General features: G+C 34.3%; 1 pseudogene across 1 annotated transcript; it reads right to left on the bottom strand.

Annotated features, from left to right (window-relative positions):
* Positions 1-15,982: 15,982 nt before the first annotated feature.
* LOC308562052 (calmodulin-alpha pseudogene) lies at positions 15,983-16,397 on the bottom strand (annotated as a pseudogene). The gene has a single exon. The product of its transcript is annotated as a calmodulin-alpha pseudogene (transcript).
* Positions 16,398-16,952: the final 555 nt, after the last annotated feature.

The raw sequence follows: 16,952 nt of genomic DNA, 5'->3' as shown, positions 1-16,952 counted from the left end.
CCTTGCATTGAATTTAATTTTGAGCAAGTAAAACATTTCATAGCTGAAATATCAAGTGAGATAATATAGCCAAGGCAACACCCAGATTTTCTGTGGTTTTGAAAGTTAGCTTAAATTCCACATTGATATAGTTTTACAACTATAAGTCTTTTTATTATTGTTCCCAACCAGTATGGTCATGCATCTAAAAATGTATTTAGCAACTTCATAAGATACAACTTCAGTGTATAAAATCTATTGTATTTCTATATTCTAGCAACAAAAATTTATAAATTGAAAATTAAAAAACAAATGGTACCATGTAAATAGAATTAAAATGAAAAAACTTTAAGGGGATAACTTCAGCAAAACATGTGCCAGACTTGTTTAAGAAAACATACAAAATATATTTCTGAGAGGAATTTTAAAAAGTATAAATAAATGAAGAGAGGTAAAAAAACATGGATAAGAGACCATGCCATTAAAAAGGGTTAGTCCTTCCCAAAATTAACTAAGATTTTTATATAAATGCATTGATTCTAAAATAGACCAAATAATTCTAAAAGACAGCAACAAAATTGGAAAATTTACACTATATGATTTTAACTTACTACAAAGTCATCGTAATCAATGCAATGTATTTGATGAAAGAAATATCAGTAACTTCAGATATGCAAACAAGACCATCTTGTTATCAGAAAATGTCAATGATTTGAAATGACTTCTGATGAAAGTGAAAGAAGAAAGTGCCAAAGCAGAACAAGCATTCTAACGTCAAGAAGACAAAAAGCATGACTACAGATGTATTGCACAACTTTATAGGCAATGAAGACAAAGACATTGTTAAAGATTTTGTTTACCTTGGTCCAGTCATCAATTCAAACAGAGTGCAGCCAGGAAAGAGAAGGCTGAGACTTGGAAGGGCAGCAATGGAAGAATAAAGAAGGATCACCAGGAGCAAGGATGTGTCATTAGAGACCAAGGCTAAGATCATCCACACCCTCATATTTTCAATTACTATGTACCGATACGAAAGTTGGGCAGTGAAGTTGGGCAGTCCGGTGGGGGAAAAAATGGAACCATTTGAAATATGGTGTTGGAGGAGAGCTCCAAGGATACACTGAATCGCCAGAAAGACAAACAAGTGGGTCCTGGAACAAATTAATCCTGAAATATCACTGGGGGCAAACATGACAAAACTGAAGCTGTCCCATTTCGAGCACATCATGAGAAGGCAGGGGTCTTTGAAAAAGACAACAATGCTGAGAAAAATAGAAGACAGCAGGAAAAGAGGAAGACCAAAGATGACATTATAAAAGAAGCCATAGGCATGAGTCTACAGGAGCTGAGCAAGGCTGTTGAAGACAGGACATTGTGGACATCAGTCCTTCATAGGGTCACCAAGAGTCAGAGCTAACTCAAGGGCACGTAACCCACCAACCCACCATATGCTCCAGGAATTCCACTGTTAGGTTTTTAACTCAAAAGAAAAATATTTTTTCACACAAAGAATATGAAATGCTCACAGAAACATTAGTCCTAATAGGCCCAAACTGGAATTAAATGCTCATCACCTGATCTATGGGTAATCAAGTTAGGGTTTGTCTAAAAAATAGAACATTACTCAGCAATAAAAAGAACAAACTGCTGATAGATGCAACAACATGGATGAATTTCAAGTGTTCTAAAAAGGAGCCAGATGAAAGACTGTGAGCTATATGATTCCATTTATATGAAATCCTACAAAAGGAAAAAGCATAGTGATGCAGAGCATATTAGCGTTTGACAAGGTAGGTCTGAAAAGATTCATGTTTGATAGGAGGAGGTAGGACTGCAGACTGACTAGGGAACTTCTGAGAGTGACGGAAGTGTTCTGTCATGATTGTGGTCATGCTCACACAACAGTATGTTTGGCAAATCATTGAATTATACAGCCAACATCGGTAAATTTTCATTCTGTAAGTGGTATCTTTAAAAAGCTGACAAAAAACACATAAAATTATAAACACTCAAAATAGCTTTTGTTTTCATAGGTTATGTCAATTGATATTCAGTGTTTAAAACTCCAAGGTTTTAAAAATACATATATTTATTTACTAAAAACAAAATTTTCTGTAAACTTAAAAATGCTATAAGCAGTATGTTAGTTTTAAAATGTATGTCATATATAGATATTATAAAAATAGATAAAAACATACTTTGCCATCTTTTAAAAATAAGTCCATTACACTTTACCATAATATATATTTTATGGCAAATACTGTATTCTTCAAAACAAAATTAATTCCATGAGAATAGCATTGTTTTACATTTTCTCTTTAAGGACTGGCTAAATAGGAGACAGCTGGAGTCTGATATCTGCATCTGTATTTAATTTGTTGTGATAGGTTTATTAAGAAAATCTAAGTCTCACATACATATGTATTTGAACAACGAGGAATATTTCACAGCTTTTTCAAGTCGCAGTTTCTTAAAAGCGAGTCTCCGTGTGTAATATGGAACTCTAGAAATAAACATGTTGTGCTGTTGCATTGCTTTTTCAATGGATCTACTACGCATGCATGCAATGCCAAATATTGGTTAAGATACAGAGCAATAAGAACTGGTAAGCATTGCAGGTGGGAGAAATAAAATTATGCACACACCCTGGAAACAATTTGACATCTTTTTAAAAAATATATATAGATTGATTTGAGAGAGAGGGAGTTACATCTATGTGTTGTTCCACTTACTTATGCATTCATTGGTTGCTTCTTGTACGTGTCCTGGCCAAGGTCTGAACCCTCAACCTTAGTGTGTGTATCAAGAAGATGCTGTAACCAACTGAGCTACCTGGCCAGGACCAACATTGTGTTTTAAAGCTCAAAGTGTGTAGGAATTAGATAAATGTCCACGCCTATGCCCAAACACAAGTATGAAGGTAATCACAACAGTATTGTGTGTAATAGCAAGAAACTGAACACCTTTCAAATGCCCATAAAAAAATAGTGTATAAGTTATAGCATAGTCACACCATGGAATGTAATTATATAGCACTAACAAAGATTGAACCAATGCTACAATCAACAACATACAAAAATTTTAGATGTATTGTTGACAAACAAAAATAAATTGCTTAATTGAACACACATTGCATAATGCCATGTTGAAATCAGGTTTAAAACCAGGCAAAATGGAGTAAAATATTGTTTAGGGATATATGTGTATGTGACAACTGGTAATTATAGACAGTAAATGATACAGAAACAAATTGCAAATGATGAGCACCTCTGGGGAAGAGAACAGAGTTTTTTCAACAAAAGGTAATGTTTTATTTCTAAAGTTGGTGTTTGTTTTATTATTATTAAGGTTATGATTAATAACTTACATATAATCAACATGTGTGTTATATATGGTATCTATGTACATGATTATTTTAATAGAATCATCTAATCTTGAGCTAAACCTGAAATTCCACATTGATTACTGCCATGATAATATGTTTTCCAAAGATTTTTGAGCAGAGGAATCTTTTTTATACCCTCACATATTATATTTATTTAAAGTGGGGGGCAAGCCCGGCAGGCATGGCTCAGTGGTTGAGCATCAACCTATCATCCAGGAGATCATGGTTTGGTTCCCAGTCAGGGCACATGCCCGTGTTGTGGACTTGATCCCCAGTAGAGGGTGTGCAGGAGGCAGCTGATCAATAACTCTCTCATCATTGATATTTCTATCTCTCTCCTGCCTTCCTCTCTCTGAAATCAATAAACGTATTTTTAAAAAGTAAAAATAAAAAATATAATAATAAAGTGGGAGGCATAACATAAAGTAGTATGATAAGATTTTTCTAACAGTATGATCAGAGAAAAATCCATATTGAAACCATGCATTTTTTTCAAAAACCCTTAACATGCACACATGTAGGTATACAATATACCGCAGAGCTACTTCTCTTAGTGACTCAGTACAGCTGAATCTTGAGTCATTCGACCCACGTTCTTTTACTACTGTTCCATTAATTTATATTCAAAGCAAACACAAGCCATGTCTTATTTGAAATATGCCCAGAAATTGCACCACAAACACCTGTTCTTGTGAAAACAAATAAAAATCGGATGCAAGCTAATAAAATTACTCATTCTACTCATACTTTTCTCCTTTTGGCTTCTGAGTGGTTCTTTTTAGACCCATGCAGATTCATGTAAGTGCTGGTGATGCGATACAGCATTTATTTTCATGACTGCCCCATCAAATTTAACAAGCAGGCAGTAACAAGAGACTATATATTTTCATGGCATTCTTTTGGGTCATTGAAATATAATAACTTTGAATCCCAACCTTATTTTCAAGGTCAGATATACAGTTCATGAAAACACAATATTTATGGCTCTGTAATAGAATATTTGATGTTATACAGAAAAAAATTACCTGTAGGATTTTATAAGGAACTGTCATGGGTATGTTTTATTTAATAAGATCCATTGTTGGATGTGGAATGATGTAAAGAAGACTATTAATTGCTACGCACCTCAGTGAAATAACCACAGTTGCTATTTGAGCAACATTAGTGATGCTCTTTTTTTTCCTGATTACCTGTCCCTTAATTTTATTTTGTGTTGGCTTTAATGTCGTTCAAGCTTAAGACAGATTGTAAAAGGGTTAATGTGCCCTAACCTTATTATAAAGGTGCCTTTATACTTTGATTGTAATAAGTATGCTGTGTTATGTCTAGAATAATTATCATTGACTAACATTTTTGGAAGCCAATAAAGAACCAGTGGTTTCATATAAACTGCTCTAAAACCAGTGCTCTAAGAGATAAAGAATATGTGCTCTTTAATGGATAGTACAACTTTTATTTCTTGGATCTCAATAACAAAATAAACCAAAAGAATTATAGATTATAATGTGTTTTTTTTGCCATCAATAAGATAAACATAATACCTATAATAAATTTACTGTTATTGCTTTTTATTTTTATAATCAAAAGAAAGAAGGTATATATGAAATGAAACTTTTACGTCAAAACAACATAATTAAAACACTATATCATTAAGAACAATATGATTTTTTTTTTAAAATATATCTTTATTGATTTCAGAGAGAAGACAGGAGAGGGAGAGAGAGATAGAAACATCAGTGATGACAGAGTCATTGATTAGCTGCAGCCCACAACCAGGGCATGCGCCCTGACCAGGAATCGAACCCTGATAGCCTGGATCCTAGGTGGATGCTCAACCACTGAGCCATGCCTGGCCGGGCAAGAACAATATGATTCTTAATTACAGTATATCTACATATTTTATCTTTGATGAATATCAATATTAATAACAAGTGATAAATTACCTTGATGTTCTCCATACTCAAAATAATTATCCAAATATATAAAATGCCCAATACTAATTATTTAAGATTATTAAAGATGTGGCCCCTTAGGACTTAATATTCCTTGGCCATAAACTAGAAGGCTGGAATTCCTAAAGGTTGAGAATGACTGACTATATCATATAATCCTGGTTCAAGGGGAAAATAACCCATCTACAGATATTGCTGCTACCTCAAATAGGGAAAGCCAAGAAGTACAACCACACTTAGATGCTATAAATTCTAAAATGTTAAAGAATAATTGCTCTCCTTCTTATTAATGCAACCAATAATCTCAGTACTTTCAAGTTAGGGATGCTTGTACATTCCCCAATTCTTCCATGATGTCTCAACAATCCTCCCTAAAAAATGACATGTCATCCCTGAGTTTGTTGGAATTCTGGATTTAACCCAATCACTAGTGTTCACCAGTGTTCTCATATAGGAGACAATTTGGAAATTAGACTGCAGAAGCTATATGTCAAAGTTATATAAACTAACATGAAATAGAATAGGTTGGAGACAAGGTTGGAGAAGACAGTAACCTATCACCAAAAATTTCAAATTATGCTTGTAATGATTATGTACTCCATTCTAAGTGAAACAATTGATAATTTCCTCATTGGTATTTCAAAAATGTTATCCAAAAAATATAGTTTAATCTACTAACAAATATACACCGATTAAAAATGAATAATTAAATTGTGCATTTTTCTAATTGGTATTTCTAATTTGAATAAAATAAGACGGTAGTGCATATAATGCCAGTACAAAGGTTTTATCTGGGCACAAATGAAAAATAAAAAGTTTTAAAATAAAGGCAAAAAAATTTTTTTCTGGATTTTTAGCTTCTTAATTATAACTTTTATAATTCTTCACCTTTCCTCTCTGCCCTAACTTTCCACAGTTGCAGGGTTACAGAACAAATTATAAACATCAAGATTTTCTTATGCATGTATGAATGGGGTATGCAAGTGACATAGGCTGGAGAAGGAGCCATTATCTCTGGCTTGAAGTAATATTACTGGCCAGCAGAATAAATTCAACATCAGGCATGCAGTCCCAATGCATACTCCCAAGTAAACTTTCAGCAGCTTGACCCCTGTGGGGTAAATACTCTCTGAGAGGCACAATAAGAAAGGTCCTAAATAAAGAGCATGGCATAGGGGGAAAAAATAACTTATGTCCAACTCCTCTCTCATTTTTTATTTTCTATTTTAAAAAGTAAATACAGTTCAAAAATTCTACTTAAAAAATAAATTAGAATTTTAAATCATGTCAAACAGTATCTGTTTTGTGCATAATTTCCTAAATTTGAAGGCTTGTATGATGCTACTTCATTTACTCATTTTTGTACAACTTTTCTCAAAGTATAGACTTAGAAAAGTCAAGTGCATCTTGTGAGAAAAGTAAATAAAGTGCACTCAGACTTTATACTAAATATATACTTTTAAATAAAAGAGTAAAGCCATAGGATGAATATCCCTATATTTAAAAGGCTTGTTGAAAAAAATTATGACAATTGCTAAAAAATAAATAACAAACAAAACAAACTTGGGTCTGCTTGTCTTTTGCACATGAATTAATCAGATCATTGGATAATTTACCAGACCACAGTAAGTTTTTCCTGGAAGAGTATATATAAAATTTGGCACAGGAAGATTTTCTTTATCCCAAGATACATTAAAATAAAGTTTAATACATCAGTGGAGCACATTTTCCATTGTACTTACTATAGCTCCCTTAAGAATAAGAAACAGTTTGGTAGCTTAAATCCAAAGACTGGGATGAGGTCCAGGATGGGGGGATATAGTAAGACAAGATGTAGGGCAAATGTTTTTGTACGTTAATATCATGCCCAAACCCTACAGGACTGTCTTATGGATTTTAGTTTATCAGAGTCAGTTCTGAAGTTGACAGAAATCTCTGTATCTCTAATTGTTATATAATTGTAGGGAAATATCACCCTGCTTTGATTTAGCAAATGGAATTTTTCCAGCAAAGTCTGTATCTGGGTTCAGTTGAAACAGCTGTGCAGCCCTTGGATGAACCGAACAAAGGCAGACCTTTAAAACACAGACGAAATTCTGTGCTTTCTAAGTTCCTTTGAAACAGAAAGAAGCACTTTCTTCCAGATTTGAATAATGTGATGTCCTCACAAGGTCATCCTCGGTAGAGCCAAGAATTAAGTTACAAAGAGATTTTTCCACTTTTCTCTTATGACAATCGGAATACGTGACTAAAACTGAGCAGAAAACAATGGCTATCTCCAGTGTTAAGCCAAACTCATTCTGCCCACAATCCTTGTGTATCATCAGTTTACAAAGTCCTCAGTCATACAACACAAGCCTGGAAAACAGGAGGCCTTTAGTAAATATGTGTTAAGTTATTCTTGGATTTATTTTTTTAATCACATTTGCTTAACTAATCTTTAGCATAAGTAAAACTTATTTCTTAACTACTTTTTAAATTTTTGGATATTTTTGAATGAGTCCTGATATAAAGGATGAAAAAACATTAGCACTCATATGCCCTACCTAACATTTCCAAGCTTCTTGATTTGTTTAATCATACTTTTTAGTATTAAAATTATGTCTTAATTAAATAAGAACTCAATGAAACCAGAAGTTATATACTTTTCAGGATTATGAAAATGGATGTAATGCAGACCTTAAGCTCACACAACCTCATGTGGGAAAGGACAAGTGGATCACAACCTAAGATGACAAGGACCAGATGAATGTGCGGGCTTGGTCACCTTACGGCATGTGTGAGACCTTCCACCTAGAGGTACAGAATATTGTGCTTTAACCCACAATCTTAATTATTGCCATGAAATGAGAACATGCAATAGTAATCTAGAGTCTTTTTGAGGTCTGAACCCTCATCTTCAGAATTTTTATCCTATAAGTCTTTTTAAGAAAAATTTGTAAAGAACTTGGAATCTAATAGAGCAGCGTTCAACTAAATTTTAAGTAAGTCTTGCCTACAGATTTGGAAAGTAATCTCACACATGTCTACTTGCATGGGGTTCTTTGTATGGTCAGAAGGGCACCTGGTAGGAGGAAGTTTTCTCTGTATAGCTGGGAGACAGGGAGTTAGAGTATACTATATGGTGGGTCATTTTCCCACTTCTATATAGTACAGAGAACTCTCTAGAATTGAATGCATCAATGGAAGTATCTGAAGTAAAGCCAGGGGCAGCCTGGGGGGAAGGAATGCCCACTGTAAAGCACAGCTCTCTTTTATTGAACATCAAATGTTTCTATAAACAGTGACCTTGTTCAACAGACTGTGAGACTACTGAGGCATACTTGTGAGTGGGGATGGGAAAACTTTTCCAGTGGTCAAAGGCCTAGAGTTGACTTTTAGGAAGAGGACCCAAGAAGATAATAGTCTAAAGGTAAATGTAACTTTATTTGTACCCGTGAGCTAGTGGTAGCTGGGGAAATTAAAGTTACTTTAGAGAGTCAGGTAAAACTTTATTTCTTTCATTAATTTACCCAGGGACTTAATTAGGTGACTAAAAAATGCCATTGCTAAAATGATATCAGAATACCAAAGGGAGTACAGTGGTCTCATTTCATTAACTCCAGGGAGCTGCTAAGGGAATGCTTTTCAGAAATAAATATGCATGAAAGTATCAGCGAAAGAAACAATAAAGTACCTGGCAAATTAATTTTTACTTTTTTTGCTGTAGAGTGTACAAAAAACAAACTTCCAAAATCCCTTTAGTTGGTGGATCTTGACTTTGTAGTTAAAAGGACTTTTATCTGTTTTATTTCTCTTTAAGATATTAGGTCCAATAGGTATCAGATTTTCACGGCACAGCTGTATTTTGATATTTTATTAAAACAGACTTCAGAGTCATAAAGAATATTTTACAAATTAGGACAACCTGAAAGGTTTTTATTTTCCTAAAGAGGTATGTTTTTATGACTAATAAGAAGACACAAAGTATACTTATGAAACTCGAATTATCACATATGTATAGAAGGGGGAATTAAGACAAATTAGGATGTAGTATATTTCTGATGAAAAATATAAAACCCAGTTGTTATCCTCAAAACTGGAGCTATACCCAATGTGGCATCAGCAAGTTTACTCACATTGAGTAATAGACTCAAGGAATCTAAGGCCACAACTCTGAACAACCTGACATTTGAGCATCTCTTTGATAACTTGTAGGAGCTATCCTTATTATACGTGAGCAGATCCTTGAAACAGCTCAGAGAGCAATGTCAGCTCAGGCACACTCTCCTCAACCTTTTCACCACCTGCTGCACGCACAAAAGCACCTTTTATCAACTCCTCCCAACAGGCTGCAAGGACCACCAGAGTTAGCATGCTGCAGGAAAAGCCATTCACAGGAGCACCATTCAGCTTTGTTAGCTCCGAGGTATTGACTTTACAGTAATAGCCAAAGGGTGTTTTGGGGGTGGGGATATGAAAAGGCAGAAGATGTATGCCGTTCTTGCCCATCCCCTCACAGTCAGAGAAAAGATGTACTGAGAAATAAATGGAATATATGGAAACTTAAAAACAGAGAAATAAAGACATGTAAACATCTTTTGCAAAAGGGAAAAATCCCTTTAGTTCTAGAAAAGTGATCAATATGTTATACATATCACATTTGAGATGAAAGATAGAAAAGGCACAAAAAAAGCTTCTATATCTTTGGTATTGAAGATTCGTTAAGATTTCTCCTGCATCTACCTGTCCATTTTTCATTATAAAACAAATCTCCAATGTATTTTTCTTATAGAGATGGCTACCTCAGAACATCTTTGGAGTAATAAAAGTAAATCTTAGGGTAGAAAAATAAAAATTATTGGGAAATAATTGTCTTGTTTTTGTTAATAATCATTCCTCAAGGAAGGAAGGAGATCAACATTTACTTACGACAACTGGAAACAACACCTGGAAAAATATTATAATGATTTTTAGTAGCAAAGTTACAAAGAAAAAATGTTCTAGTGTAGTAAAAAGCCAATAAAGATCAATGCAATTTGCTTTTGGGAAAAATAAATTACATGTAAAGCCTCCCTTTTTCTACTCTTCCTTGAAGATTTCTATGAGTATGTCATTGAATCTAAACAAGAGGATTTGTGAATAAAGGAGATGACATTGTTTAACAGCTGTCTTTGTATATTTATAAAAGAGAAATTGATGACATATTTTGAAATAATTTCAGTATCATGGAGGGAAGAATAAGACAGAACATTAGCTTATGTTGCTTGTATAATAAAATCCTTGGGAGAATCTTGAAGGGACAGCCTTTCTTTATTAATGGATGAATATGGTCTAATGACGTTATTGGAGTCATAATATGCAGAGCTGCTGAAAATGTGTAAGCTATAAAGTCCCAGATGAGCCATTTTGGGGGGAAAAGAGGTACCTAAAAGTAACTGAGTGCTGGATGGAGATGGCATCAATCACAGAAGGAGATAATTTTTCACTAGTCTCAGTATATCTGCCAAAATGTTCCTGGAAATGAACACATAATCAGAGGCATCACTCTTTCAGAAAACAGAAATATCGTGAGTTGTAATAGAGATCATCATCATCATCATTGTCCCCCTCATCGCAAGGGCTACCATTCATCCATTGTCAAGTGAGCTAGCACCACACTAAAGTGTTACCATTTCTGTTTTAGTTCATCCTCACAAGGTTGTGCCAATATCAGTCAAATTTCTCTTCTTTAGTTACCTCCAAAGATAATTAGTGCTGGTCATTGTGGTAACATGACTGCTCTGAGGGTACACTTATAGACTGGCTTAGAATACTAGATGGAGCGCCTCAGTTTTATCTGACTAACATTGGCAGCTCAATATATTCCAAGTTAGTCAAACAAGACTTGACATTGGCGATTTATATTTAGAGAGTTTATATAGTTAGGTAATATTCCCAAGATCAAAGAGTCTGGTACATATTGGTGACTTCCATTGTTTTAGCTTGAAAACAGTTTTCTTATTCTGAGATATAAAAACATATTGTTTAAACAAGCAGAGTGGAAAACAAAGACTATTCTAGATTCTATAAAAGCAGAACTTATATGAACAGAAATCTAGTATGTTCTCTTGATTATATGGTCAATACTCTCCACAAATTACTATTGAGCTACTGAAATGTGGCCAACTTAACGTGAGATGCGTGAGAAGTGTGGAATGCACACCATATTTTAAAAATTTATTATAAAATAAAATATCTCATTAAGAAATTTATATCGATTACATGTTGAATGCTAATATTTTGGATATAGAAGGTTAAAAATATACATCAAAATTAATCTCATCTATTTCTTTTTATTTTTAATGTGGATAACAAGATATTTAAAATTATATATGCCACTCACATTTGTGGCTTGCATCAATTTGTCTTGGACAAAGCTGTATAAATTGAGCCTAAGAAATATCTTAAATACATTAGGATGAGACTCCTTAGTTCAAATGATAATGTAAAATTTGATATTCAAAGTCAGAAATATTTGAGTAAATCTTAAGAGCCTATAAATAATGAATCTTTAATTAGTCTGTACATTTTTTAGGTGGTATTACCAATAACAGTTACCACTGGTCTTCATTCTCTGATTCCTTACACATTGTAGCCTATCCCCAATCAGCTGCTTCACAGACATAGGTCTTAATCAGGAAAGAGTGCCAAAGATAAAAACTGTAAATGCAAAATGTGGTATAGAAATATATGTGTGTATACATACACATATGTAATTTATTAAATATATATTATTAAATATGTAATACAAATATGTTATATGCATAAATATATTTATTTTTAAATTATTTGTTTGTTTGTTGACTCAGGTTATAAGGAATTTATGTACATTATGAAAGAGCTTGTATTTTAACTAACTACTTGCCTACTCTCCAGAGGTTTTGAACCCAGCTATTTTATTGCCCCTACTACTGCAGACTCAAATCTTGCAAATACCTGTGTACATTTGAGGCACTCCCCTTCTTCTAGAAGAACTTGGTCTCCTAAGAACAATAGACCTTTAAGAGATTTAAGTATGCCTATTAAGAGCTATAGGCTCTCATATCCTTGCCTCTCATAAGTAGCCCGGGACATAGAAACATATCCCATGGGAAAAGTGGCTTTGCGTTTGAGGCTCTTGAAGCTTCAAATCTATGATGCCAGTTCTGTGTAACCACCAAAGCCTTCATGAACATTTTCTCACAGGAACCCCTCTATTGTATCAAGCCTGAAGTTCACAACTAAATAAAACAAAAAGCCAGTGGTTGTCGGCTCTTCTTAAAAGGATCCCATTCCCTGAAATTTCAACTCCTCATGTTTATTATTCCCATAACTCTTTACTGTCTTTAAAAAATATGATCTTTGCAATTCATCAAGCTTGTTCTAGATATTCCAGGGGCAATACTGGGCCACCATGGCCTCGTTTATCTTACTCAAAAGCAGAAGTTGTCACCATCTCTTATTTGAATATGTTCTATTAAAGCATGTTAAGCTGACTTCATCATCATTGAAATCAAAGACTCTGTCTTGTCTTTTTCGTTTGGCATGTAGAAGACATTTACTAAAGTTTGATAAATCAGTAAATGATCGATTACATGAACAAGAAAAGGAATGGGTAACCTATTTGGTTAGAACACTAATTTTACTCCAGGATAGAACTGACTTGAATTCTGTATCCTCCAAAAGCAGAGCTGGACTTTGGACATTGATATAACCTCAAAATTTTCCAGTGTATTATTAATACATTTAAGTAGTACTTGTGGGGATTAAGTGAGAACGTTGGCACATCATAGGGGCTCATTATTTGGTAGTCATTCTTATTGTTAAGATTTGTGCACTCACTGAGCTTCCCCAAAATGACATTAGAATTTTAACAGAATTTTTCAGATGAGAGTCACCCCCCTGATCCAATCATTCTCTAAAATATTCAGAATTTTTTAACCTGGAGCTTAACAAAGACAAGAAATGAGGTTAATATAGAATGATAAAGTCTAACCTCAAGAAATGAGGTTAATATAGAATGTTACTAAAGATAACATTAATTAAATAGTTAATCTAGGCAATAATTTTTTATGCAACAAGTCATAAATAATACATGGTGTGATGCTAGCATGATTTACCGCATTTTCACATTTACCACACCACCAACTCCACTTTACTAGCCAGAGAAAATCTATCTGAGTATGAGAAAGGAAAATGTTTGTCTTCTGCTCTTGTTTTTATCTACTCCTTCCTTCGTTGCTCATTACTCATGACTCATACAGTAGGACAAAATGATTATTCTTGTTGGTCAGGGTTTGCATATCAATTAAGGTGAACTCAGTCTCTCTATTTTCTCTGTTTTCCTATTTCCAGTGCAGACTCTACATCAACTCGCTCCTCTGTCCCGATCTGTTTCTTTTTTCCAACATGCCTATAATTGCTGACTGCAGAGTAGTGGTTAAAAATTAAGAGTGAGAGGCACAGTGTGGTTTTGAAGATCCACCCTAAACTGTGTGGCTTTTCACAAATTACATAACCTCTCTGTAGCTTAGATTCAACATCTGAAAAACAAGTTTAAAAATAGCAGCAAGAAATTAGATATTATCTCATACCCACAAGAATGGCTACTAAAAAACACTCACAGACACTTAAATGAGTTGGTGAGGGTGAGGAAAACTTGGAACCCTGTGTTCTGCTGGTGGAAATGTAAAATGGTATAGAAGCTGTGGAAAGCAGTATGGCAGCTCCTAAAAAAAATTAAAAATAAAATTACCATATGGTCCAGCAATTCCATTTATGGGCATATATCCAAAAGAATTGAAAACAGAATCTCAGAGAGATGTTTGACCACACATATTTCTTACACCACTATTCACAATAGCCAAGAGGTGGAAGCAAACTATCCACCAACTAATGCACAGATAAACAAAATGCGATACACACACACACACACACACACACACACACATACACAATGAAATATCATTTAGCCTTAAAACGGAAAGAGATTCTGACACATATTACAACCTGGATAAATCTTGAGCACATTATGCTAAGTGAAATAAACCAGTCACAAAAAGATAATATGATTCCACTTATATGAAGTATCTAGAGAAGCCAAATTCATAAAAACAGAAAATAGAATGGTGGTTTCCAGGTGCTGGGAGAATGAGGAAATAAAGAGTTATTATTTAATAGGCATAGGATTTCAGTTTGGCAAATTGAAAAAGTTTTGAAGACTGGTTGTACAATCATGTGAATATACTTAACACTATTGAACTGCACACATAGAAATGGTTAAAATGGTAAATTTTATTATTCATTTTTTAACCACAATAAAAAATAATTTAAAATATATTATCCAGTTCATGGGACAAATGTGAATGTTAAATAATAAGTTAAAAGTAAAGTGCTATGTTAAAGAGTACTGCCTCAAACATTGTAAGTACTCAATAATTGTCAACACTATTGCTACTTTAGAACTGAATTTCACCTATATCCACCATTTCTCTTTTATGTCATGGCTTATAAACACTACTGAGAGAGTGGATGAATTTTATACAAATTTGCTTTTATAATGAAAGAATGCATCCAGGTTTAGTCCGTCCAGGAAGTAATTCATGGTTTAATTGCCACTATCAGAAATGTCTTCTGGTTCTCCCAAACTTATATTTATTTTCCTTTGAGAAAACATTTTATTTCTTTTATAAAAGTATGTCAACAGGTGTCAGGGACAACATGGATGGATTTTGAGAGTATTATGTTAAGTAGCATGTCAGATGGTAAAGGACAAGAATCATATGATTTCACTCATGTGGGTATGAAACAAAAAACAACAAATGAACAAACAAACAAAAACAAACTCATAGATACAGATAAGAGAAGGGTGGTTACCAGAGGGGAAGACAAGTGGGAGGACGACAAAGAGGGTAAAAGGGGCAAATGCAAGGTCACAGGAGACCAGGCTTCAGGTGGTGAGTATGCAGTAGAGTAGACAGTTGTCATAAAGTTGCACACACTTGGATTTTTGCTAAATAATCATTTCATTTCCATTGCTTGTAGGCTACAAAAATACATCTAAACTACATAAAAATATAACTCATAATATATATTTTCTGTGATATTTTCCAAAATCACATAATTCAGGATGAGACTTAAATGGTCAATTTCATACATTTATCTGAATATTATTATTTATAACAGTGTGTGGACAAGAGGTGTTTATTTTTATTTTAATTTCTACTGAGATATATTATTCTTTTTTAAAAGTTAATGGTCTTTTTATTGGAAAAAATTAAAAGACTGGCATTTACAAGTTGGAATGGATGTAAATAGTAATTTATTTTTTTGTTTATTTTTGTTTAAAATATTACAGATTTTCCTTTTTCTCCCCAAAGACCCATTCCACCCTGTCCCACCTCCCTCCCCAGTCCCTCTCCACACCATTGTCCATGTCCTTTAGTTGTGCATATATGCGTATTCACTTATATGTGGAATCTAAAGAATTTAATATAGTGATGAACAGAACAGATTCAATGACATGGAAGCATGGATCAGACTGATGAATCTCAGAGGGATGGAGGAGGGCAAATGGGTGGAGGAAGAGAGATTAACTTTGCAAGAGGTGAGTAAAATATTCAATCTGAATCTTCTGAGTTGAAAGTAGGTCTTCATTTTACAGCCATCACCTATAGTTGAGTTGTCCATCTCCATCAATATCTCCTTCCCTTATCATTTATCTACTTCATCTGTTAGTTTTCCTCTTAAGTTAGTCATAACATGATGTCATTCTGCACCCTGATGTGACCATTGCCATCCTTGTCAAAGACTCGGAATGCCTCATGGATTTCTTCTTCACCATCTGTATCTCATTTTTCTAGCCATCGTAGTAAAAAATTCTGGTAAGTCAATAGTGCCATTACCATCAGGATCCACTTCATTCATCATATCCTGCAATTAGGCATCTGTTGGGTTCTAACCCAGTGACCTCATGACAGTGCCAAGTTCCTTTGTTGTGATGGTGCCATCACCATCTTTGTCAAATAGAGAGAAGCTTCCTTGTATTCAGCAACCTGTTCTTCAGTCAGCTGATCAACCATGGTGCGAGCAAAGAGAAGAAAGGCAAGAGGGTGGAGGGCGGTGGCATCAGTGCAGGGTCTGCCAGGTCAGTGGAGCCTCCTGCTGCCCTGTGCACTGAGCACTGAACCGCAGCTGCCGCCCTACAGGAGACTCCTAGAAGAAATGCCAGAGATAAATTACTCCTGGCCACCTTCTTTCTCTTTACTTACGCTTTATAAAAAAAATAAATAAATAAGGTTAAGGTATTTTTCATGTTATCTACATTTAAGAAAAAAATTGAAACCACCAAGCATAGCTGTGATTTCTATCATGATCTGTTAGTTTTATATGTAATGGCAGAATTTTTAGTTTTGTCTTGTCTTCAAGCTTACCAAGACTGCTTTTGGCATATGATTGAGACTTGCATTGCAGTCCTTTACTGTGTTACCATTTCCCTAAAAATGTGTGTTAGCCTGCTGTCACTCTTCAGTCTGTTGCCACAAAATATGTACATTGTTCTGAAATATAAATCTTTATCTTCAGGGGTGTAATGGGATATAGATGGGTAATCTAAATTTTTAAGATGAAAAAGCAAG

The sequence above is a fragment of the Miniopterus schreibersii genome, assembly GCF_964146895.1.
Source record: "Miniopterus schreibersii genome assembly, chromosome: 9".
Taxonomy (NCBI): Eukaryota; Metazoa; Chordata; class Mammalia; order Chiroptera; family Miniopteridae; genus Miniopterus; species Miniopterus schreibersii.
The sequence above is the reverse complement of the archived record's forward strand: the minus strand, read 5'-3'. Positions and strand labels throughout refer to the sequence as shown.